At 43.1% G+C, this 24,737-nt stretch overlaps 1 protein-coding gene across 8 annotated transcripts in view; it reads right to left on the bottom strand.

Moving 5' to 3' along the window:
* BMPR1B (bone morphogenetic protein receptor type 1B) overlaps positions 1–24,737 on the bottom strand; it is a 495,158-nt gene that overhangs the window by 375,928 nt on the left and 94,493 nt on the right. Inside the window, exon 1 of one of the 8 annotated variants that reach the window (XM_090037104.1) lies at positions 4,635–4,707. The exons of 6 other annotated variants lie outside the window; for them this stretch is intronic. The gene's annotated coding sequence lies outside the window, so the exon portion shown is untranslated. Of the gene's footprint in view, positions 1–4,634; positions 4,708–24,737 lie in introns of those variants that run through there. One more of the 8 variants, XM_090037101.1, reaches the window with a different exon arrangement.

Below are 24,737 nucleotides of genomic sequence, written 5' to 3'. Positions count from 1 at the left end.
TCAACCCAAAGATCTCTCCAGTATTCCCCTAGCACTTATGAAGACTTTCTGATAGGAAATGAGGCTGGAAACAGATGGTGCCTTTCTATTGCTGTAAAAAAAGTTTATGACAGTACAAAGAACAAGCAAGGTCAGGGACTCGAGCCTGAATGCACTGGGAACTCCGGTTCTCAAGGCACACATAGATCAAGCCCCTAAAGCCCCCAGAACACCTGCCTAGGTTCTCCCATTTGCAGAAGTGTGCCCTGGGAGCCCCCAAAAGGCATTCCCTGGGCACACGTTATACTGCTATGCAATGACTCTGGACATGCCTCTGTAAATGGGGGAACCTCAGTTTCCTCCCCTACAGACACCAACCACGGGAAACCCCCACCAAGGGGTTCCCCATATGCACTTACTGTGATGCCATATCTCTAGTCAGGACACACCTCTGCAAATGAGGCTATCCTGAAGTTCCCCCATTTGCAGAGATGTGGCCCTTGTCAGGGAACAACAAGGCAACCCAGAGAATCCTCTGCAGGTGCACATCTGCAAGTAAGGAAACCTGGAGTTCCCTTGCAGATCCACCTCATTTGGCAACGTCTGTTTATAAATTGAGGGCACACCTACATGAGACTTTATCGTGCAATAGAGCAAATCACTGCATAGTAAGAATCACTGTCTACCCATGCAGACTTTTACTGCACAGTGATTTGCTCTACTCAGCAGTTAATTTGCTATCTGCAAGTGCAACTAGCAAACAAACTGCTGAATAATTACTGCACAGTAACACATGTAGATGGCTGACCAGGAACAATTTGCTCCTGGTCAGCCAGGCAGCAGGAGATTGCTTCCTGTCCCCAGGAGTTGCCTGCTGCTGGGGTTAGCTCTGTCACCGGAGCCTGAGTGGGGACAAATGTCCCCCTGCTCCAGCAACAGGGAACTATCTGCACTGGAGGCAGCCCAGCATCCCGCCATACTCTCTGGGCTGGGTAGGACTTTCTGCTCTACTCCAGAGCTGGCCCCTCCCTTCTGCTCCCTGGCTGGAGCTTGCCACAAACTTCCAGGCACAGAGCATCTGCCTGGCTCCTCCCTGCTAAACAGGGATTATTCCCCCCTCCCCTCTGCCTTACACAAACACCTCAGCATTAGCTAGAAGACCACACACTGGCTAAGGTACCTGCTGTAGGAGAGGACAGAGGCAGACAGGCTTTTTGGAGCTAATCAACAGGTAGTTTAATACCCTTCCTCACAAGAGAAAGTTCTTTGGGTGAATCTGGTATCTTTTAATAGACCAACTATATTTATTATATAGTTGGGGGAAAATTTATTAGCAAGCTTTTGGGTTTAAAAACCCACAAGAAAACCACTCTCTCTCCACTCTCTCAGTTCTAATCCTCAAAGGAAACTTACAAAACACTTCTCAGAGATGAGCCTATGAACTTCACTTCATCAACCTCCTAGATACAAAAAATCATGGACTAAATATTTTTACTGGATTTATGACGCATTATAACCTGCCTGCCACTGGACTCCCCACGTACCTCTCCACCACTTAACTGCTACAATTCATCCCCATTCTCCCACACACACAGCCTGTCTCTCACTCAGTGACTCCTCAGTTTACATCTTCACAGGCTGCTTGTCTTGCATGCATACAAGCCTAGCCTCTGGCTTCTTTACTATTCATTCCATTCAAGAAGAGCACACACCAACTGCAGAGACTTCCTTAGCTTGATGAAGGGTTTTTAAACCCAAAAGCTGGCTAAATTTGTTTTCCAACTATTTAAGGTGGTCTAATTAAAGGTATCAGATTCAGTCACAGAACCTTGTCCTTAGACCAACACAGCTACAACCTACAGCCCTGCTTCCTTGGAAGAGCTGTTTAAGAAGAGTTCCATTAATTAATGGAGAGAAGCTTTGTTTTCTTAATGAGCTGATAAACACTGAGTTATGGGTGATAAACATTCCCTGCTGGGCAGCTCGGGGGGGGGGGGGGGGGGGGGGGGGGGGGGGGGGGGGGGGGGGGGGAATAATCAGAGCATCCTGTCAGGGCCTAGCCATGCCCTGCCTCAGCAATTCCCTGTGGAAGCAAAGGGAGAGCTGCTCTACCACCCCCCAACTTCTAGCCTGGGCCACTGCAGGCACATCTCTGCATTTCTGGTACGTCTGTCTGGGTTACAAATGGATTTAGCCTAGGCAGGTTGCACTAACCTGCAAAGACTGAATCAATTCAGGCTCAGTCTTTTTGAATATCTGTCCCTACGCTGGAAGGGAATCAAAGACCTATATACCCTCCAGAGCCAGACACAGGCATGCATGAATCAGGCAGCCACCCAGGGCCTGGACAGAAAGGGGGCCCAAAAATGGCAAGTTTTTTCTGTTGTCCAATTATTATCATCATTTTCTCTGGCTAAGCTGGGCCCAATAGTAAAAGTTCACCCAGAGCCACCAGGAGTCTTGGTACAGTAGTTATACCCTCACAGAAAATTATTCAACAACTGGGAAAATTTGCCTGTTTTACCTAGCTGAGTATCCAGAACTCTCATTATTAGGCGAGTGACCTGAAGATCATACAATGAAGATCTTTATGATGAGGTTGAAGAGATAAATTCAGTAGGACTCAACTCTTTTAAATTACAAGCTTCAGAAAAGAGCCACAAATGAGAGAAAGGATAAACCCTTCTTCTAAAGATGAACTAGAAGTGATGCAGTCAAGGTACAACAGAAATAAGCTAAAAGAAGTGTTAAATGATATACAAGGCCTTTACTGTAAGCTTATGACTTAAGCTTAATGTTTAAACCTAAAGTCCTAGAAACTGTATTGTAGGACCTTCAATAGCAAAAAAAGATGCAACATAATATTTAACTCTTTAATTTTTCCCCTCCTAACTTCTGTGAAGGAAGGGTTTCAAAAGTGCCAAAGGGTGTCTGTACATGAGTGCAGAGGCTGCTCTGATGCACTGTAATTACAGAGCATCGGAGCAGACTGGATTAATCAGGCTGCTGGAGTGTGGCAATTACTGTGCTCCAGCAGCCTCCTGCATCTCATATATTAGCATTCCCATAATTCACAATGGTGGCTCATCTGATGAGCTATAGTTCAAGTGCCACCCTCCCCCCCCCCCCAATTTTGAAGCATGGGGAAGCTGATACATGAGATGCTACGGTACTTGGAATAGAGCTGCTCTAATTAAAGCACACGTCATCCCCCCCCAGCATATGTAAACGTGCCCAATGGATTTGGAAGCATCTCCCCTCTGGAAGGGTAATGGGACTTTAAAATTTTAAAACAGTGTGATGGTGCATATATTTCTTTACTACATATAATTTTCTTCTGGTCTGACTAAAAAATATGAACATTAGAACTACTATCCAAATTCTTTTCTTTTAAAAATTGATGCTGCCAACTCCGTGCCAAACTATTATATCACCAAAGCATTTATATTTTTCCTCACTGCAATCTTACCCACACCTTACTCACCGTGCTCTTTTAAGTATTCATTTTTAATAAATGGTGGTTATTCAGATAGGCTTACATGCCTCTTTTGATACAAGCAATGTGTATTCTCTATGCTTAAAGGACGGTTTAAACTTTAAAGCCATGTCACATTTTCAGTTTTCTACACTTCTTAATTCTCTCTCAAAATAATTCTGCCTTTTGGTTTCATATATTTTGACCATCCAATGGCTTTAGGAGTTGCATGCTGAACTCAAGAGAAGGGAATATTTCGCACCTTGGTGTGGCCAGAGAAAAATTAACCATGTCTAACAGATCAAGACAAATATCAATAAATAGGGTTTTTTTCTTTAAAAGAAAAAAAAAAAAAGCTACAACTATAAATACTATGAACAAGAACATGAAAAGGTAGAAAAAAATGAAAGACAACCTGTTCTTTGATTGTTAAATAGTTACTAAGTTCCAGCAATTCTTATCATGTGTATAAGTGATGAACACCAGGAAATAAGCATAAGTATTATAAGTCTGTGTCAGAGCCTTTAACATTTAAAATCTTCACAAATATCACTCTTCCCAGAAATATTTGCGTCTCTGTTCTTTTAAAAATATTTATGCTTTAAATGACAGCAAATCTCTCTCCCAAGGCTTTCTGTTTCATTTTCTGTATCTTTTGAACATTTCTATTCAGTCCTGAATTTTACAGCTTGCATATTTGAAAATGTTAGAATCTAACAATACACCTTTCTATTCTTCCCTCTCACTTTGAAAATGAGCAGCAATACTAGGAACATCTCCTGAACATTTCCTTACAGGACTTGAAGTGGTCTAACTATGTTATGATTACTCTTTCATTGTTGGCTGTGAAATAAAAATCCAAAACAGGAAACTTCATTTATCTCAACTGAGTTAACAACAAGAAAGCATGCAGTTATGTTTAGGTGCTCATTAGCAAAAAGCACAGACATACAAACATTTTCGTACACAAAACCTCTTTTACCAGCATCAGATATAGAATATTTTCTGCATTTGTCACCTTTCAAAACTGAGTTTCCAGCACGCTTCTTGTTATACACAATTAGCTCCATGCCAGGGTATGGTACATTTTGTAATAAATCCTTTGACCACATTTGCTGCGGGCCTGGCAGCTATGGAAAGGCTCTATTCATTAAGACAGTAACCAAGCCACAGAACTCACCGCACAGCACAGCTCACTTGTAGAATTCCAACATGCTACAAATTTCAACAGCCATCACTCCCTCCCTTCTTGTTTGAAAAAGCCTGACATATGACTGTGATTAAGTAGGATATGAAAATGCACCAATCAACTTTTCTCTTTTTCATGCTTCACCACCCCCCCTCCCCAGCTCTCCTCCCCCCCAAAACCCCCAAATTCCCCTCCTCTCAGAACTTTACATATTAGGTAAGAACCAGGGTTTCGCCTGCATTAAAACAGTAACCATTTGTTACATGCAGGAAGACTGTGTCTGCTTCTCATGTTTCTTCAGTGTTGGAACACTAACATTATGGTACAATATAAAGCTAGCTCTAGGCTGGGAAAGTTCTCTGTGAGGCACATAAGAAGAACAGCAGCAGGAGCAACCACTGGCCATGTGGCCATGTGTTCACAGACAAAGCAAACAGACAAATCTTACATTTTTCCAGCTGCTGCTTTCCAGAAATCCAACAGTTACCACCACGGAAGCCAGTGGAGAGAGGCAGTATGAGCACAGAGAAGTGCGTTTCAGAATTCTGTTAAAGAAAGTAAGGAAATGACAATCTTTGCCTATATGTGATATTTGGGGGGGAGAGCTTATGTAGCAAAGTCATTACCTTGCAGGCCATACTGAGAAAATCCAGCCCTGGTGCCAAAGGATTAATAAAGCAGCAGACAGCTAGTGACCTCTATAAAGCAGTCGGATTTTATCATGAATATATTTCAAAGTATCTGGTAGCATCAATGAGACTGAGTGTTTTCTGTTATTACTGAGGGATAGCTAAATGTTGGGAAAAAAACCCTAAACTTGAATTCCAACATTCTCCCATCATTTGAATCCCATCAAACCTTCAGGTTTCAGGACTGCTCAGTTAAGGAGACATCTAGAAGGTGACTGCATCCCCCAAAGCAGCAGCAGGCACTGGAGGCACATTGCCAGGGCAGAGGGGGGTGAGAAGCGGCAAGATCCCTGTAAAGCCTCATGTCCTTAGCTGCACTAGGTTGGGCCTGCAGGGTGGCAGAGGCCCTAGAGGAACAAAGCAGGGCAAGAGCCCATGCCCACAATCTGCGCCTGCCCCGTGTACAGATGTAGGGGACGCAGATCTCCCCCCCCCCACCCCCGAAGTACATGCCGTAGCAGGGAGCCAGCCCTCCCGCTCCCCCAGATGAGCCATCCGTGGCCCTGTCCAGCTCTTCACTGGGGCCCTACAGCCACTCATTGAGGCCCCAAGCCCCAAGCACTGTCTGGCTGGGCAGCAGCCCCAGCCCTGCCAAGCTCCCTCCCTACAGGGGCCTCAGTCCCCCTCTCCCCTCCACTTACATGGTGGAGCTGCTCCGCAGGCTCCAGGGGCCATGTGCATGTATGGTATATGCATGTGGCACCCCTCGTCTCGCAGCCTTCCGTCCACTCCCTCCGAGCTCCCTGCAGGCTGGAGCTCACATTCAAGTCCCTCACCCCATTTTTCCCATAAGTCTTTTGTCTTACCAACCATGGTTTTGCCAACCACGGGAACTTTCAGAAACCTAACCCCTGCGGTTGGCGAGGGAAACCTGTACAGCAATGGGCAAGTGTAAGATGGTGGAGTCCCCACCAACTCCAAACAAAAGAAGTGTACCTACAGAACCAGGGAAGAAATCAAGGGGAGACCTTTTATTAATAAAAGGTTTAGTAACTAACAAGTAGCCAGCGTATATCATAGATAATGGAAAGAAAATATGCTACTGAGCCCCCTACTTAATAAAGAATGCCGCTGCATTCCATAGTAGCCCACGGTAACTTAAGTACCTAGACAGATGTCAAGTATATACCCATGGAGTACACTGGCAATGAAGTGAATGTTGTTGGCTAGATCCACATCAGAGAAAAACACTGCAGTCAGTCTTCTAGTCAGGAATGCAGTGTCATTCTTGGACATTACTCTTATATGATCACAATATAGTGACTTTTAATATTAAAACCACCTCCAAAATGTGCATCATTTAAAAAAATATCATAGGCACACACTTATAATAAAAGGGAGAGGCATCAGCTTGAGCTCAGTTTCCAATTGTTTCCTCCAACCCACCAGCACTAATCATCCTTCTTAGTCCTGAAGAAACTGAGCTTCAGGCTTAAAATCTGGTAACTGAAAGCTAAAACTAAACTAATTCATGCTGGAAATAAAGACACGCATTTTATTTTTGTTGGGAGCAAATTAATTCCTAGAACAGATTACCTAGGACTGATTTCATAGATTTCATAGACATGAGGTAAATTCTCCATCACTGAGACTTTATATCAAGAATACACATCTAAAAAGTATTGCTTCAGGCAACAAATTGCTCGGCTACATGCAGGAATCACTGTGTAAAAGCTGCTAGCTACATTATACAGAGGTCAGGTAAGACAATGTTCCTTTCTGCACTTGAATCCTCCTACAACCACTTCTGGTTGTTCTCTTCATGGAAAGAATGGAGCCATCCAAGTGTTCCCCAATCCATTTATGATCAATGGTACGGATGGGTTGCTGTTAGGTCTAAATATCAGAGCATACACATTCCACACTGCCAAGTCACTTGCTGTGACAGAGTGAAAAATGACCAAATTCGCTATTTTATTTCCTATTTTCTTATTATATTGCCAAGAGCCAGTGAAAAATATCAGAAATTTCAGTTTTTAGATTTCCTCGCCACTTTCATAGGATCTGTCATTAAACAAATAAAAGCCTTCTTTTAAAAATAATGGATCAACTATTCATACTACAAAAATTAGTCTTTAGGACAATGGAATAGAATACAAATGGAATCTTCCTGTTTTTAGTGTTCACTACTACTATCTTTTCTTTTATTTCACTATATACTCTACTTTGTTTTAATTTTGCATATATTTGTAGAATCAATAATCTGATTGTACAGTTTTAGCAAAAAAGTGTAAGTTATAAAATGTTATTTTATAGCATATAATTTTTATTGCTCATTTTATTGTATTGCTTTGATGAAAGCTGTAAACAAACTACCACTACTCTCAGTAGAATGCCTAGTGGCAAAAAATAGCAGCAGTAGGATATTTACTATTCACCCAAATGACAAATCAAATGTAAAAGATTAGCTGAAAAATATTTCAACAGCTATCAAACGATTGATTAAATCAGGGCTGTCCAACTAGGAGCCCATGGGCCACATGTGGCCTGCAAGGAATTACCATAGGGCCCCTGGGCCCCACCTAGCTGCTGCTGCCCCTATTGCTCTAGCTGCAGCAGTAAGTAGGGTCTTAGGGCTCCCTCCACTTCCCCCAGCTTCTGCTACATGCTCCCACTGTGGGGGGGGGAGGGGGGGGAGCGCAGCCAAAGGAGCAAGCAGCCCAAAGTGTCCATGCAGTTACAAGAGAACTCACAGGGGCTTAGGAGAGACACTCAAAAAGCCTGAGCCTGAATTGATTGAATCTGGTTAGGATAAATCAGTTTTGTAATCAGACAGACATCCCAGAAATGCAGCCACATGCCTTCAGTGGCTCAGGCTAGAAGCTGGGGGGTCACTAGAACAGCCTTCCCTTGCACAAAGCTGAGGGAGGGCGTGGTCAGCCCCTTCCCTCCCCCGCAGGACACTGATACCACATGCTGGCTACAATCTGTGCTGTGGGAGACAGAAGGAAGGGATCGCTGCTTACGCAGTGAGGGTGAGAGAGGAAAGGGAGCACAGAGAAGCCAGGCAGACCCTGCTGTGCCTGCAAGCCTCTGTAGGAACTCCAGCCAGGGAGCAGAGGGGATGGGCTGGCTTTGCTGTGGAGCAGAGAGCCTCGTCCAGCCCAGAGAGCATGGTGGGATGCTGGGGGTGCCTGGTTTAGCTTAAACCAGAAAAGCATCTGGGACAGACATTGCATAAACCAGTTTGTGCCAAATCAGTTAAGTCTAGTATTACATTCAGTCAGGTTGATCTAAAACCTGCTTCAGCCATTTTCAAATTAGTCTATGTGCACTGAACATCTATTCTGTTACAAGTTTAAACAAGTTTCTGATCACTTAAACCAGTTTATGTGCAATGTCTGTCCCTAGCCAGGGATCTGAAGGCGAGGTGGGGTGCCATGCTTTATGAAAGAGTACTTGCCTGCCTGTGCATAGTGCACCAGGGTGGAGGAGTGCCCACCTGTGCATGCAGTGCAGCATGGTAGAGTGCCCACCTACACACACGTGTATGGGTCATACCCCAGAGTCCAGCCCCCTGCCCAAGGGGGTCATGGCACAGCTGAGACACAGATCCTGTCACAGGCCCACAAAGCCCATAGCTCTGACATCCAAAGGCATGCAGCCATCTGGACTGTCCTGGTTTACAACATTAGAATATGAGCTGAAAACATGGCTTAAGTATTAAAGGTGACCAAGACAGAGCAATTACTTCAGCACTGATCAAAAAACAGGAATCACTACAGTTGTTTTATCATCTACTATTAACCTTGCTTTTTATTATTTCGGTTGTTTTTTGAAAAAAAAATACAGGCCTGGCCACTGAAGAAGTGTCTTGTTTGTTTGTCTTACTGAAATATATGACTGGTACCAGAGACAAGCTTTAACCAAGATGTAAATCTACCTGAAGGTGAAATCTATCAAGTTTTATAAATGTGTACACTTAACTTTTACCCAAGCATTAGCCACAAAGATATATGCATCTATCCACACACACACACACGAACACATAAGAGTTTCTAATACATTGATACACTTTGTAAGAGGCAGAAATGAAGGATGATAGATCTTGCTCTCCTTTCCAATGAGCTAATACAAGAGAATGCCATAGATATAATTATGATGCCCCTCTGTGTTTCTGTTAAGTTCTTGTGAAACCAAAACTTCGGTATATTCTAGAGTGTCTGTGTGATGTTCTGCAGCTGGAAGATATAAGCTTTCCTAAACACTGAGAGCTCTAAAGTGACCTTGCAGCCTTCATCTTTTTGTACCCAGACAGGGATACTTTTGTTAGCCAATATTGTGTTTATCTTTTCTATAAAGTAGGCCTGCCTGAACATTGATGCGGCCTATTTATGATCATATCATAAACAGATTCTTCAGAAACCTCTCCTGTAATCTGACTCATGTTTACGGACTGATGGTCAGTATTACTCTGAAGGGCTATTGTGCAAATCCTCCATTGGTGGTTGCTACATAGTTAAAAGAGGCTGAAAGCAGAAAACCAAAACATCTTTGTCCAAAATGTAATGACCCAAGGTCTGACCCTGTAATCTTTACTGGAGCAAAACTTCCTGCTAAGGTTATAAGCTGAATCAATGAACAAGCAAGCTTGTATAAGCATCGGTTAGATGTTTTCTCAGGTAAGGACAGTTCTTTTAAACAGCCTGCAAGAAATATCTTTGCAAAACCATTACCATCAGACATCAAGCCTCATCTGTGAAGAACTAAGTTAATTTAAGTACGTGCATTTATTGATATGGAAAGGTTTGATGAGCATGTAATACAATTGAGGCTTTACACTATCACTTCTTCCAAACAAACCTGACCAGAGCACAAAAGAGCCAATTCTCCCCTATGCTGTATGGCAGGAATTCAGGCTCACTTGGTAATTTTTTTTTTTCAGCTTGTCCAGTGATATTTATTTTCTCCCAACACTGTCATCTCTGTCCTGCCTCACTTTTTCCAAATTTGATTCTCATGAAAACTATCCTTTCCTTTCAATATATGTGTGTTGTGTCTAAGTGTAAACAAGTGTTTGGAAGACCCCTCTCAGATTATGTGACTTATTCCTAGTAATACAGAGACCCAGATATATCTGGAAAGAAAAGCCCTTAAAACAAACTTAGTGAGCATCATAAGAGACTGTTTACAACCTTATTAGCTGTTTGTAAATTTATTTAAAAGTCGCATATAATTTCAAAACCCAAGGCATTCTGGAAACAGTTTTCCAGATCTCCATGTTTGCTACCTCTGATTGCTTACAACTACCATTTTTATTTTAAAACAGTGGTATTTAAGTTGGTGTTCCAAATCAGAGCAAAAGCTAACTGGACTCTCTGGCAACTGTTGTTCTTTTTTATAAGACACCCTAACCAGAGGATTCCTGCAATGCTGTGACTCTTCAGGTAGACAGTTTAGCCAATATTTACAATTGTGAATGTTTTGTATTTCCAAGCAAGTAGAACATGCTACATGGCCTCAAATGCCCAAAACTAAGAACTTCTGTAAAAATTTGATTACATTGTCACTTGGGTTTTTAAAAAGGTGGTGATAATTTTTTTCCTAAGTATACCACTTGAATGTTTCAATTTTAATATACTCACAGTACTGCATTTTCTCCCATATGACATGCCTCTAAATAAGACAAGCACCTTGATTCTGGAAGTTGAAATAAAGAATAAAATATCTTTATTTAAAAATACCGAGTGGCAGGGAAGAGTGGGGATCAAAAACTATTGCCTGCTCAGTTAACTCTCTAGCTACAGGATGTGGTGCCTACCCAACTCAAGAAGAGGTGCTGGGTAGTTCAGCTCCAGGAAGACTGAACCCTCTGCTGACACTGTTGGCTAAGCTGAATTGCCAGGTTCCGTCACTCAGAGTTGGTTTGAAATCTCACTTGTCAGCACAGCATTCTAACCACCACACTACAGATCAGCCATGATTCACTGGCCTGTGGCATGGTGGCTAGAGTACAATCCTGGAAAGTCAGGCCCCCACGTTCAAACCCCTCTGGGTAAGGGAAGGGGGACAGAAGTCAGCTCCTTGGGCTTCCCAGTTGAGTGCCCTAGCTACTGAATTATTTTGGGAAGAACTCATATGTTTTGTTTCCAAAGCATATGAATAGTCTGGGCATGCATATAGGAATGAGTATACAGGAACAAAATTACCATTTGTAAGTGGCATTTTGAGAAATTAGACAAGCACAGAGACAACCTAAATCTAGGCATTGTATTTTGCTCCTCAGTGTCACCCAAAATGCCTAATTCTCCTCTAACACAGGAGCAAATTCAGAAGTAATGTAATTTAAAAGGGTGGAATTATACCAGTATATGGCTGGTCAAAGAAAAAGTGAATCCATTTATGCATACATAAGCAACCCAGTTATGCATACACAAGCAACCTTATATGGATACACTTAAAAGTTATGCCTGGTTTTGCAGATTATACATTTTTCAGAAACATTTCTTACTATACCTAAAATGGACCATTCTGCTGAAGTGTGTAGTGACGCTGCCACTCTATAAGTGGAAAGCAAAACTACTCCCAGGGCAATACTGAAAATAGACATTATGCAAGGCCTTCAGGTCAATGAAATTTTACAGCATCTGTTAAATTAAAGTTTGCCTGGTTATTAAAGTTTGTCAAAAAGTAAATAGAATTATAAATTAAATGATTTTTATGGCCCCTGGCAGCCTCAATTAAAGGCATGGCAGGATCTGATGTGTGATCCCAAAAGTCATGCCCTCCACCATGCTATACCTGGCATGGCAAGAAGCACAACTGTGGGATCAGAGATGAGATCTCAATTGAGCTATATACTGCTGGTGCAGAGGGGACCCAGGACAGCCATTCCCAGTCTTGGGGATGCATCAGAGTCCTTGGCTCCAATGTGGCCCCATGGCTACAAGCCGCAATCAACTAACTACTGCTCCCAGGCTTGGGACCACAGACCCAAAGTGATCAGGGCTCTGAGCCTCAGGAGCACTCTGGAGTCAAAGTCTTCCAATTGCCCCAAGGAAGGTAGGGAGCCCCATTAAGCTGATACCTAGCGTTACATTCAATATAAGGTATGATGGTAAGCAGCCACAAAGTTATGATACATTTTGTGTAATAACTTTGTGGCTCATTCCTTGTTTTATTGTGCCATCAAATGCATTAATGTATGGCCGGTTAACTGTTAATCATGTCTTAAATGTAACGTGTGCCAGGGCCTATATGTATGAAGTTGTCTCACTAATATATCTTTATTAAATGCAAGACACTATTCCTGTGAACCATTACCACAACTAAAATGTTACTATTCTTTACATATAAGATGTGCAAAGGACCTTGAAGATTTTATATCGTATCCAGCAAAACAATTACTACAGTTATACTAGTGCTTTGTGTGTAAAATTAGGTATTTTAATTTGTCTATGAACCGAAAACTGAAGTAAGTTTATTGTTACCTGTATTCTGAGGGTGAAAACAGACATTGCTTTTGGGCTGCCATTTTATGACAGAACAAAGGCCAAACAAACAGATGTCCATAACCTTGCTGTGCCACAAAACACCCAATGTGTGTGACCATGACACAGATGGTATCAGTTTGTGCCCCTCTATTGCTGCAGACACCTGTTAGTTTATGGTGGGAGTGCACAGTCAGCATAAAGCTGCCTGCACTCTCTAGCCACCTTGGGTAGGCACTCCCAGGGCTCAAGAGTAGGGTGGCCACTTACCCATCCCCAGAATACAGGATATCCTCTTGGTGGGGAGGAGGCAGGCAGGGTGGACCACAAAAAATGTCACCTCCCTCCATGGCTTGCTCAGAACCCTCTTTCTCCTGGCTGTGCACCACACCACCTCTAAGCACAGACAACAGACTCGTGAGAACCAACTATTGACATTATTTCCACCAGTGAACTAAGCAATGGGACTTTTTACAATCTGTTCCTCATTCAGAAGTGGGCAGGGAACAAAGGGTTTAAAAACAGGATGGTCCAGTATAAAACACAACCAATAACCAGCCTACTCAAGAAGCTCGACCCTACATGCCCTGGAAACTCCTGTGCAGGATCCTGTCCCTCAAACCCCAGGAATGCCAGAGCACTCCTCTGTAAGAAGGTAACCATGTCCTCCCCTTCTTAGAGACGCACCTTTGAGATTTTTCTGGGGCATCTCTGTAAGAAGGGAATGCCAGGGTTCCCTGCTTAGAAAATCATGCCCTGGGGAATGTCTGAGGTGTTTTCTCAGTCAGCAGGGAACCCATCATCGATTGTCCCACAGAATCAGGCCTGATAGTGGGACAATGGGCAAAATGCATTTGACTCAAGGAAGCAGATCAGCTGTAGAGCCTGTGTTGTCTATATATTAAAGTGAAATATGCATAATAAGCATATGCAAAACTTTATGCATTTTTAAATATTTTAAGGTTATGTGCTGGCTCATTTTTAAAACCGTAATATTTTGTGTTTCTTTTGTGAACGTTTATGTTATGGCAGCAACTTTAAAATGAGCAAATATTTTTCTATTCAATAACAAAGGCAGTGCTGTCCTTCAGTCTTATCAAATGACATGACAGTTTCTGTATTAAAAGTATTGAACTAATCTGCAATTATTTTAATTTAATTTACCAGTTATTCAACTAGTATTAATCAAATACTTTTTTATCCAAATGAATAAATAAATAAATAAAAAGTCTGGGATAAATAATATATTAAACATTCATTCTCCATTTACCTCAGCCATTATTCACAACATTTAAGCCTAAACTTCTACATTTAATTGATTATTACAAAACAGTAACATTTGGTAGTGGTATAAAACTTGACAACAAGACAATACTGCAAAATCCATGCTCCAGTGAAGTATAGAAACAAATTTTAAAAAAAGAAAACAAACACAAACTAATGCCAGTCTTTCTTTAATCCCTCCAAAGCTCTCCGCCCTTTTCGATTGAAGGCACCACTAGGAAAATGCCAGCTCTTAATTTTCACTCATTTTTTACTATGAAAATGCAATAAGTTAATTTTCCTGTCTCTCAGAACTCAGAAAGAACACAACAGCTCAGTGTTTTTGACACTACAGATTCCTTTTTGAAACCTCTGGGTTTTATCTTGCACATCATGTAAAGGTGCTTGCACAGCTGACAGTACTGATATTTAGCAGCACTCAGGGACACCCTTAAAAGTTTCTCAGGACACCCTGGCTGAGAACCACTGCTTTAAAGTAACCACAGAGAACAAAAACAAGAACATAAAATGTGGCTGACCCTTTACAACTATATATGATATGAAATACTAAACTAAAATAACGAAACTCAAAAAAAAAAAAAATTAAACTGAACTTTAAAAATCCTAAATTGATATTGTCACCAGTTGAACCATTTTAAACCAGTTGCGCTCAACCTTTTTATACAAGTGGGCCTAACCTTAAAATCAGAAATAAACTATGAGCTGCACAGAAAAGCCATACCAGATTTCCACATGGACAGCGACATTTTGCATGGCACCAACCAGAGCCCACACTGATATGCCAATCAGGCAGGTACACGGTGGTAGACATCTAGCCCGCAGTGTGTAGGTTAAGCACTACTGGCTCAAACTAACATGGACTGGTGTCACACATTCAACTTAATATTTACTAAGTGCAGTTAAAATGCAAGCAGACACACGTTCAAGAATTTTAGCCATGTTTGTGCCTCTGTGGTACTGCAAATTTGCTCCTTTTCAGGGAAGTGTTATCTCCTAACATATACTAACTGTAACAGTTCACTACACTCCAATTATTTGCAACTGTAGCATGGGAACATGTAACAAGGCCCTAACTATGACCATGGACAGGCGTTATATTCGTACCGAGAAATATGTCCTTTTCCTGGTACAGGGATTTGTTGCAGTAAAATCAGTGATTCCACCTCAAGCTCTTTCAAATAGCAACTTCACCAGTGAACCAAGTTTTCTAGCACCAAATGCAATGCCCATTTCACTTTCTTGTAGCATGATGGTAGTCCCTAGCACCTCCCATATCCCAAAGTTCTCCACTCTCCCTCCTTCTACTCCAAGGGGAAGGGAGAGAGAGCATCTGGTTCCCTCCTAGCGTGTCAAGGGCAAGCTGTCAGAAAGCACTGCAAGGATCTTCCTGCTATGGCTGCTTAAACAGCCTCAGCTCTCTCCGCAATTGATTCCCACCATGCCTTTGAACAGTCCAGGGACCAACAGCAACAAGCAGTGACAGGAATTCTCCCTTCCCCATAGCCAATCAGCATATACGATCTAATTTTAATGAATTATGGACCAGATGCATACTGAACATCATCTTTATCTTCTCCGTGAGATCCTCTAGTTTTGGACAGACCATTTAAAAACAATACAAAAAGATATTCTTACAGGAAATTTACGTATCTAAAAGCAGCAAATAAAGAGAATCACAACTGTAACTTTAGCCAAAGTACAATAAAAATTCTGCAGTTACTGTCTTTACAGGACTAATCCCAGAAAGGAAGCTAGAAGAGTGATCAGACAACAAGCACGGAAACATTCTTTTGGGGAGAAATTCATCCATTGTAACAAGGAGCATGGCGCTCCTGTTATTTTGAGAGAGAGTGAGTGTAAGTACAGCAACTAGACCCAAGCAGCTAAACAGGGGCCAGTTGTAGAAAGGGAAGCAGAAAGGAAATACTGCTGCCTAGACAATAAGCTGCCCAGCAAGGTAAAACGAAGCACCTGTAGCAAGTCAAGGGAAGGCTGCCCAGAACAAGTTGGCTGCCAGAGAAGCCAGCCAGGAACCAAAGGCTAGGGATTGCCTATTGAAAGGCTACTTGCTCTGCAGTAGTGCAACAGGGAAGAGCTCTGCTATAGGGAAGAGCTGCCTTGGATATCAGCAGTAAGGCCCTCATGAGAAATCCCTGCAGGTGGCTGGGGGAGTTACCAGACCAGAAAGAGGTAGGGCTTGGGCACCATATAAATCCAGTGCCTGAGCCAGGACAGGCAGGCAGACCATGGAAAGAGAGAAAACAAATCAATACCACTACTGGGACCTACGAAGGAAGGAGCTCCAGAACAGGAGAGATGCAGAGGAGCTCCTGATAGACACTTGAGCTACCTTATGCCAGGTAGGTAGGATGCTACCAACTTAAAGGAACACGTGATTCAGGGTAGGGAGAAGTTATATGAGGAGTCAGCTGAGAAGCTGCTGTTTGGGTGAAGGCACAGTGAGGAATCTGTGTTATAGGCAAGAGGGCATACTCTTTTGTTAGTTATAACCAGTGGTTTGGGTTAGGAATAGCAGGGGTGGTAGGAGGTCCCACTAGTGCCAGAGAGGTACGAGGCCTCTCAGCCTGCTGGCAGCAGGGAGCCAACTGTGGCATAGCCCAAGAGGACAGAAACCAGGCCAAGGGCCCAGAGAATGAGAGAAACAGACAGAGACAGAGAGACATGGAGATACGGTCAAGGACCCCGTGCCCAAGAGGGACAGAGACACAACCAAGGACACAATGCCTGAGAGAGGCAGAGCCAGGGTCAGGGACCCATAACCCAAGAGGAGCAGAGACTAGAGCCTTGGAGCCCAGCAGAGACTGACTAGGGCATAAGCCCGCCATGGTATAAGATTAGACTGGGGCCGAGTGCTCGCTAAGCTGATTTCATAGATTTCATAGACATTAGGGCTGGAAGGGACCTCAGGAGATCATCGAGTCCAGCCCCCTGCCCAAAGGGCAGGAAGTCAGCTGGGGTCATAGGATCCCAGCAAGATAAGCATCCCATTTACTCTTGAAGGTGTTCAATGTAGGCGCTTGAACCACCTCCGCTGGCAGACTGTTCCAGACCTTGGGGGCTCGGACAGGAAAGAAATTCTTCCTTATGTCCAGCCTGAAACAGTCTTGCAGGAGTTTGTGACCGTTCAACCTCGTTATCCCTTGGGGCGCTCTGGTGAACAGATGTTCCCCCAGATCCTGGTGGTAACCCCTGATAAACTTGTAGGTGGCCATCAGATCACCCCTGAGCCTGCGCTTTTCCAGGCTAAAGAGTCCCATGGCTCTCAGCCTGTCATCGTAAGATCTGTTTTCCTGACCTCTGATCATGCGCGTGGCTCTCCTCTGGACTCTCTCAAGCTTCTCCACATCCTTTTTGAATTGTGGAGCCCAAAACTGGACGCAATACTCCAGCTGCGGCCTCACCAAGGCCGAGTACAAGGGGAGAATGACATCCCGGGATTTCCTCGAGAAGCATCTATGGATGCAAGCCAGCGTTTTGGTCGCTTTACTAGCCGCAGCATCGCATTGCTCATGTTCATCTTGTGGTCAATGATGACCCCCAAGTCTTTTTCTTCTGTAGTGCTAACCAACGTAGCACTGCCGAGCCTATAAGGGTGCTGCAGGTTTTTCCTCCCAAGGTGGAGAACCTTGCATTTTTTGGTGTTAAACACCATCAGGTTCTCGTCTGCCCATTTGCTGAGCTTGTCCAGGTCAGCCTGGATCACCCGCCTATCTTCTGGCATGGATGCTTTGCCCCAAAGTTTGGTGTCATCGGCAAACTTGGCCAGTCCACTCCTGACTCCAATGTCCACATCATTAATGAAGATGTTGAACAGGATGGGTCCCAGGACAGAGCCTTGAGGGACCCCACTGGTCACAGGGCACCACGATGAGTGACTGCCATCAATTACAACCCTCCGGGTCCGACCACGAAGCCAAATTTCCCAGCCAGCGGATCGTGGTGGAGCCAAAGCCACAACTGGCCAGTTTGGCCAAGAGGTGATCATGGGATACCAGATCAAAGGCTTTTTTGAAGTCAAGATATATGACATCAATCTCTTCTCCCTTGTCCAGGTGATAGGTCACCTGGTCATAGAAGGAAATGAGATTGGTCAAACAAGACCCACCCGCAACAAACCCATGCTGGCTGTCCCTTAGAATGTTAGCCTGGGCCAGTCCCTCAAGGATGGCCTCCTTAATAAACTTTTCTAAGATCTTCCCCAGGATAGAAGTCAGGCTAATGGGCCTGTAGTTAGCCGGATCCACTCTCCTCCCTTTCTTGAAGATCGGCACCACATTGGCCTTCTTCCAGTCTTCGGGCACTACACCAGAGCGCCAGGAGTTTTCAAAGATCTGTGCCAGGGGCTGGGCTATGACGCTCGCCAGCTCCTTGAGCACCCTGGGGTGCAGGTTGTCAGGGCCAGCTGACTTGAAGGTATCCAGCTTCTCAAGGTGTTCCTTCACGAGGTCAGCATTGATGGAGGGTAGGGGATCCCCCTCACCCAGATTTCCCTGTCCCATAGCAGGCATGGGCATCCCGTGGGACTGATGAAAGACTGACGCAAAGTACCTATTTAATAGGTTGGCTTTTTCCTGGGCGTCAGTTGTCAGTTGCCCCATCTGGTTTAGCAGGGGTCCAACATTGCCCTTGCTTTTCCTCTGGCTCCCCACATACCTGAAAAAGGACTTTTTGTTGTCCTTGATGCCTGAAGCTAGTTGGAGTTCAGTTGCAGCCTTGGCTTTCCTGGTTTGCTCCCTGCAGGACCGGACCAGCGCGGAGTAATCCTCCTTGGAGGTGAATCCCGTCCTCCATCCTTTGTAGGCTTTCCTTTTTAGCCACAGTAGGTCCGTTAGGTCTCTGGAGAGCCAGGGGGGCTGCTGTGCCTTCTTGCTGCCTTTCCTCCGCGTTGGAATAGATTTAGCTTGTGCACTGAGGATCGCTTCCTTGAGAAGCAACCACTCTTCTTGAACTCCCAACTCCCTGTGGTCATGGTCCCTGAGGGCCTGACTGACTAGCCTCTTGAGCTTGTGAAAGTCAGCTTTTCTGAAGTCAAGGACTTCTGTGTTGCTGACTGACTTGCCAGCTTTACGGCGGATGGTGAAGGTGATCAGCTCGTGGTCGCTGTCACCCAACTTCCCATCAATCACTAGGTTGCCGATTAGGTCGTCCCCCGTAGCCAGTACCAGGTCAATCAGCGCTTTGCCTCTCGTTGGCCCATAGACTTCTTGAGTCACGTAGAGGTCATCCACGCACGAGGGAAAGCTTTGCGCCCGCTCAGATTTAGCTGAGTGATCTTCCCACGAGATGTCCGGGTAATTGAAGTCACCCATGACAACCAAGGTCCTGGAGCAAGCGGCCTCAGTTCCCGGGCAAACTCCTGGTCAAGCTCGGGACTTTGAGTGGGAGGTCTGTAGTGGACTCCCACCGTTGTGTCCCCTGTGCCAAATTCCCCACGAATTTTTACCCAGAGGGTCTCTAGCTGTCCATGCCGGTCGCCAACATCAGCTTGCAGGGTCATGTAGCTTTCCTTCACATAGAGAGCTACACCCCCACCCCTTTTGTCAACACGATCCCTCCTGTACAGGGTATAGCCCTCTATACCCGTGGTCCAGTCATGGGTGGAGTCCCACCAGGTCTCCGTTATCCCAATGACATTGTATTTCTTTGCACTGAGCAGGAGGACGAGCTCGTCCTGCTTGTTGCCCAGGCTCCTGGCATTAGTGTACAGGCAGGCAAGTGTGCCCTTGGGGGCTCTTGCCTTGCCCACAGATTGTGCCAGGGCTGGGGCAGGGGTGGGCTCCCTTAAGTGCCCCTTTAAGTGCCTTGGTCCGCTGGCTTTGCAAGGGCCGTTCAGCGGGCCAGCAGGAGCAGTAGTCCCCCCATCCCCCAGCGGGCTTAGTTTAAAGCCCGGTGGAGCAGGTCAGCCAGCCTGGCTGAGAAGAGCCTCCTCCCCAGCGGAGAGAGGTGGAGGCCATCTCTTCCCAGCAGCTCCCTCCCTCTCTCTCCAAAGAGCGGGCTGTGGTCATGGAAGCCAAAGCCTGCAAGGCACATGCATGGCTGTAAGGAAGGTCAGAGGACAGGAATAGCTCATAAGGCAAGACTGCCCTGAGGCACATACAGGCCAGCAGGGCCAACTGGAGGACTGAACTGGGCCCAGCAGGGACTGGGGGGAATCCACTGGTGGGAGGACAGGCTGGAACTCACTGTAGGGCCCTTGGGCAGTCTCCCTTTCAAAATTACTTAAGAACATAATGGGTGCATCTACACATGATGCTACATTGCCATAGGAACACACTATGGCAGCATAGCATCTGGGGGCAAAACACATGACGCCACAGCTATATCACCATAGCAACATGTTTCCCCATTATAGTGTTGCTATGGCAATGCAGTACCTAAAAATAACATGGCACACACAGCACAGTATGGGCTGTTACAGCACTGTCTTTTAGTACTTCCAAAAGGAAGTAAGAATGCAGTAACAATGGTGCCATAGCAGCATGTGTAGATGCACCCAAAGGCATGGAAGGCAGGAAGAAAGGGAAGGTACACTAGAGCCAGAACAGGGCAGGAGCTGCAGGTCCACCAGGATGCCAATGCTGCCCCTGGGGACGCAGTCCTATTACACCCATGTAGGAAGTTAGTACAAAGGCTAAGCACCAAATGAGTCCCACTTCAGAAATCAGACACGTATGCAAATGCAGATCTACCATAACTAAAACCACATTTTTCATGGAAGCAGTAACTCTGGTAGATTTTATATATGAAGTTTGTGATTAAACATTATCAAGAAAGTTGGATAGGACTTACCGCAAAACTGAATGTTATATACACACACACACATATCCACATGCATACATTACACACACACACACACACACACACACACACACACACACACACACACACACACACACACTTCTTATGGCCTGAATACACATGCTTTACTTATACTTGAGTACGTTTTGTCAGGAAGGAAAATGAAGGTTCAAATGCAAAATCCTTTGAAATTTCTGGTTTTTGCTTCTACTAATTGACCGTTATGTAAAGTTCACGTCCATTCTTATCCTAGAAGACATGAGAAATTGCATTATCTTAAATTATACGCAAAAATAACCCAAGAATGACAGCCACACTTATTTACTGATCCATGCTGAATAACTGTTCTCTCAATATTACTGATTCATTCTAAAACATTTTCAAAGCAGCCTAAAGGGAGTTTTGTGCCGATTTCCCATAAAAGTGCCATTTGTATTCGATATCCGACTCCTTTAGGCCCTTTTCAGCAATCCAGTAAAAGTATCCATGTGACTAAAATCACAACAACATGAACCACTCTCAAGATGCATTTCAGAAGAGGAAAAAAGCAAAGATGAGCAAATATAATAATGGTTGCACTGCCCAACTAAGAACTAGTTGTTTAACACAACAAACTGTGACCAAAAGGTAAGAAATCCTCATCATTGTTTAGCGTAATAAAACATTCTTATAGCACCTGGATTCTGTGCTTCAGAAAATAAAACAAAGGTTGCTTTGAAAAGAACAAACTTGAACAGTTATAAATCAGACCATATATGTTTAGCTACACCAGATGAACTGTGAAGGTCCTTTTCCAAGTTAATGCTTGTCAAGAGAAAAAACCCCTGCATCCATAATAAGTTTCTAACATTAAATATAATTGCACTTAACAAAAAAAACCTTTGAAATCTTTAAAACACAAAGTATGTTAAAACTTAACTTTGAAGACTGATTACATCCAAGATAAAGTTGTGTATTTAGCCTTTTCAACTAAAATAAGTAAATATTAACTATTCAATAAAGGCTCTCAGACAGCACAATATTTTGAGGCTATTTAGCACCTGCACTACAATGGTTACTATTTTTTTTCCAAAACTGTATATACACCTATTAAAGCATCTAAATTCTGCTATGTCCAGTATTTTCTCCATTTGATATTAGGTTGAAATGACTTTAAATGCATTAATCATGCTATATCCTGGCTATTTTGTGTTGCCATTTATGAATTAATTCATTGTGAAAACTATGAACCATTTTTTAGTATCTTTCATTGATATGACCACCTTTTCTTGCATATAATACATCCCAAATAAGACATGCAAATTAAATAGTTTTTTTATACACATTCCTATAAATAAAGTATAGTTTCCATTCAAAAGCCTCCTCAAGATATTACCAGTAGTTCACTTGCTGCTTCAGGCACAGGCTACAGTGCTCAGACAATAGCTACAGCTCTAAGAGAGGTAACACAGGACTCTACTTCTTCAGTTTCCTAAGCCAAACACAAGCAACAACCATCTTGGCAGCTGCATGGCAAGTACACCATCTCCAGGTGTGTTTCTTTTCCAGTGAAGAAAATAGCTCCCCTGCTTAGTATGAAACTCCAATTTTGGGGAGCTGATTTTATGGAGGGAAAAGATCCATGTTATACATAAATCCCTGCTGAGGTGAAAGGAAAATGGCAGGATCTTTTCACAGTCATTTTTGGTGGTCCACTCCTGCCCCCGATTGGCTATGGGGCCCTGGCAGCCCCACCCTTTGCTGCTGATTGACAGAAATAGGCAGGGCCACACGAAAGTTGTTTATATTAGTTGAAATATCAAGGACAAATCTATCTAAGTAATAGTTCAAAAATGAAGTCATGTTCCCTAGCCAATACTGGAAAACTTGCATGTTTAAAGCCAGCATTTTATTTTTTAAATGGGGGAGGGTTTTATGGTCAATTCCATGCCAAAATTGCAGATATTCACATTAGTGCAGGGTTAAAATTGTGAATAGGGTACATCCCTCGTTTCATGCAAGAAATTATGGTATATTTTTGTCTTCTTTTAAAGCAATTATGAAGGTATGTGCTTGTCTCTACAGAATGCGCTGACAGTATTTCTTCTGAATTCTGACAAGATCCTCTTCACACTAACAAATGTTTCTGGAGTTTCAAGGAAGGATCATAAAATTTCTCCCCCCTACTCTTTTAGGAATTAATGCCAAATAGCAACATCAGAATTAGCCTCCCTAGCCAATACTGGAAAAGTAACTTGTATGTTTAAAGGAACATGACTTCATTTTTTAACTATTACTTAAATAGATTTGTTCTTGAAATTTCAAGTAATATAAACAAAAATATAAAAGCACTGTTTACTCTTAATTTTTTTAACGACCATGACAAAAAAAGGCTGAAAGACTGCAATACTCAGAACACTGTAAATGACTTATGAACAAAGATAGCTTCATTTTAAAATGCTTACATTTCACAAAGGTTCTAAGCCCCTATTGCTCCAACCACTTGTGGTTTCTGAAAACTCCTCACCAGAATGATTGTTTTAGAAAATAAACAGATTTGAGACTGAATTACTTATGCATCTATTGGGAATAATTATACAATTAGCTCGATCCAATTCACACTTGTAGGGTTTAAAAGATAACAAAATGTCATAGTATGCCTCCTGGTGTAGTAAGTCTGAAATGTCAAACATAGTTTAGCTCATGTACAAAGGAACTTTAGTTTTCGCAATCCAACAACTGAATCTCTATGAACAACCTGGTCCTCTATTTTTGTTCCATAACTTTGTAAATAAATATCCCTATTTTTCACTCTCCCATATTGCCTTTATTTATTAGCATGCCAACAGATTCTTCAAATAATCACGCTAAAAGAAACATAAACCTGCAGTTATCAGAATGTAAAATCTTGAAGGACAGGGCAATTCTTAATTTAATTAATTTACAACATTCTGTTCACACTGGATAGTTATGCCCCAGTGATCACATGCACACACACAGTTTAGGCTGTCCTGGAATTATCAGCAAGTTTGCTACTATTTTAAGGCCTCAAGTTGAAAAAACACAACAGCACATCAACAATCATTTCACTTGAAGCACGTACTTCAGACTTATTGATTCCAATAAATCCAGATCCAAATCAGGTCTTCCACACACTTCAGACTTTGATACAGCAAATCAGTTACTTCCAGGTAAGACACTCAGAGTCAATGAGCTTCAATGAGTGCTAGTGACCAGGTTATTTCCAATGATTTCTGTTATTCTAATAAAAATGAATATTTGGCAAAGTCATTTCTTTAATATTAACAAGCCGAAGTCAGTAAAATGGTCTTATCAATTAATGAAAATAAATGCTGGAAAAGGAGTCTCTTATTCAACTTCTCTCTCATGTTCTCAACCTGCCACACTTTTTCAGCAGCTGGCTCAAAGCCATATGACCTCAGAAGATGTATGTTTTCTAAATGATTGTTTGGTGAAAAGCCACATTTGTTATCGCTTCTGTTACAAAGTGCATTACTGCTAGTTACTCTTCTTTTTGGCTCAGTTCAGGAAATAAACAAATCATTCTTTCTGTATTGAGAAAAGATTCTTAGTTGCTGTGTTTCCATCTTGCTCTTTATTCTGTAAGTCCATGAAGGTTGACAACACAGCGTTCTTCTTCATGACAAAGGCTTTTTTCTCCTTCTGTTTCATCTTATATGGCTTTTCTTCACACAGAGTGGCTCATTTTTATATTTATATTGAACCCTCTGGATCACAGCTTTCTTATGAGTGTTCCATGTCTGAGACTTTTCCTCTTTACTACAAGGCCCAGAATAGGTATGGTGGGCAGATCCTGCTTACTGATGCAACATTTAAAACTTTTCAGCATGAAAATGTTTCTAAATTAGAGA

This window comes from Crocodylus siamensis, chromosome 2 (assembly GCF_052110815.1).
Source record: "Crocodylus siamensis isolate JL-2025a chromosome 2, ASM5211081v1, whole genome shotgun sequence".
NCBI classification, from domain to species: Eukaryota; Metazoa; Chordata; order Crocodylia; family Crocodylidae; genus Crocodylus; species Crocodylus siamensis.
The sequence above is the reverse complement of the archived record's forward strand: the minus strand, read 5'-3'. Positions and strand labels throughout refer to the sequence as shown.